Consider the following 2,193-nt stretch of genomic DNA (forward strand, 5'->3'; position numbering starts at 1 on the left):
AATGTTTCCCTCAGCGATATTTTTAGGGCTGCATTCTTGTGCTCTGCTATTTCCTTCACAACTTTTTATCTGAAGGATATACCTCTTGTGAGGAGAGGTGTACTTCCTCAGTCTTGAAGTCAGTGGCCTCCACATGTACATCTCCTAGAACCCGGTTCACTTCCTTTTTGCTTATGACACGCCTCCCTCCGGAAGAATCCAGGCTAATCTAGCTATTCAAATAGACACAACTAGTTCTTGAAATAAATTATGAAAATAGTTACTAGGGCTGTTATCGATAACGTCTTTCGATAATCGCTTGTTTTTTGCCACTTAGCGATATCGATAACCTTTCTCTCGTTGTTGTTAATACCTGCTATTATGTTATAGGGACACAGTGATTTTCCGCGATTTCACAGAATTCACAGAGACAGCCTTTTAAAAGTGGCTTTTCAAACGGAAAAACATGGAAAACTTTTTTTTCCTCAAACTGCACAGAACAGCAACAGAAATGACTCCAAAATCTCCACAAAATACGAATTGAAAACATCACAAACGCAAGCTCAATTTTAGCGAAGTACCAACTACTAGTATAACAGCATAGAAGGCAGCACACGGCCGTGTGTTGCTGCCCTCTAAATTCGAAGATGTACAGCACGATATCAAAATAGCAGATAGGTAAAAGACATTGACTGCTCAGAACGATGCCCCCAAAATTATCGATAAAACTTCATCCAACCCCAAAATAATTAAACGTGAAAGGTGAGGATGTATTTATGCTAAATATGTTTGTTAAAAGATGTTATGTAATCATTTACATCTGATGAACCCGGATTTTAAAGCGTTCTTGGAACAATGGCAGATACATTTATTTTGACTAATGCGAGTATTTGACATTGCTATAATGCATAAAAAATGCGTATTGATTATTGTTCTTTTGTCGATAGTTACCGATATCGGTAATATATTTTTTGCGATATATCGACAAAGAATTTGTTTAACTCTTTGCCCGCCACGGACGACTCGCGGCACATACAGCGGACTGCCAACGACGACTCAAGTCACAGTTCGCACGCAATGCATACGGAACGCATTTAATTGTAATTGTGTGCACACACATACAATAGCGACGCGTGTATTGCATTGTTTACGAATCTAGCTTTCGTGTTACAGCTTTCGCCGAGGTTGTTTACATAGAGATTTTTCGCGTAAAATTGAGTTTTTTGAACTGCTTTAGGATATATGTCGATGAGCTTTCAATAGCTTGCACTGCTTTCCTTGTAATAAAAGAACGATACAAATTGCCACCTCCCTATAACAATAAGGGGATCAAAGTATCAATAGACCGAAAGTCTCCCAGGACGGGAAGTCTATTGAGAAGTAGCCAGGGTCAATTTCAATAGAAGAGTTTAGTACATTGTCAGTTTACTCTTTTCGAATGCCCCATTTCAATCCTAAACTGCTTAGCTCATAATGACCATAAAGACATGGATTTGGTACGTAATGAAAGCTAAAGAACACATCTTTTCAAAGGACTAACTTAGAAATTTAACCTTCATTAGGAAGAATTGAATATAAGAGGTATAAAATACCCTACTTAACGAAAAATTGGAAACAGAATGTAAAGTTAAAATTCTCAAAATCTATGATTTTATACATAGCAAAAATGATACCATTGGCAAGAGTATTCATTTCTCTAAAACTTTGCTACACAATTTTTTTCAATACGACAAACCAGTAAAAAGTTATTGCTAGTTGAATAAGACAATGCACGCAAACCCCCCTCTGAATGTGGCACCCAAAAATTAATGTGGCGCAGGGGGGATAGTGTACGTGGCGGGCAAAGAGTTAACGATAACAGCCCTAATAGTTTCCTGATTTTCTTATTTACACGATTACTGGATGTGTCTATTTGGATCCCACCCACCGTCCCTTCGCCTTGCGTGACAACATGTCACAACTTTGAGGGCTCATTGGGAGGAAGTATATAGTGTGACCTTTGTTCTCATGGGGTATTAAGAAATGAGGTGGATGTGCATGGCATGGTTCACCGGAGATGGCGCTACTGCGCATCAAATTTGTGTATTGATTATTTAGGAGCGAGACATTAAAAATAGTTAGCAAATTAAATAGACACATCCAGTTTTCTCGTAAATAAGAAAACCAGCTACCGTAAGTATTTTCATAATTTGTGAAGATTTTACAAGTAAATGA

Source organism: Lytechinus pictus, chromosome 2 (assembly GCF_037042905.1).
Source record: "Lytechinus pictus isolate F3 Inbred chromosome 2, Lp3.0, whole genome shotgun sequence".
In the NCBI taxonomy this organism is placed as follows: Eukaryota; Metazoa; Echinodermata; class Echinoidea; order Temnopleuroida; family Toxopneustidae; genus Lytechinus; species Lytechinus pictus.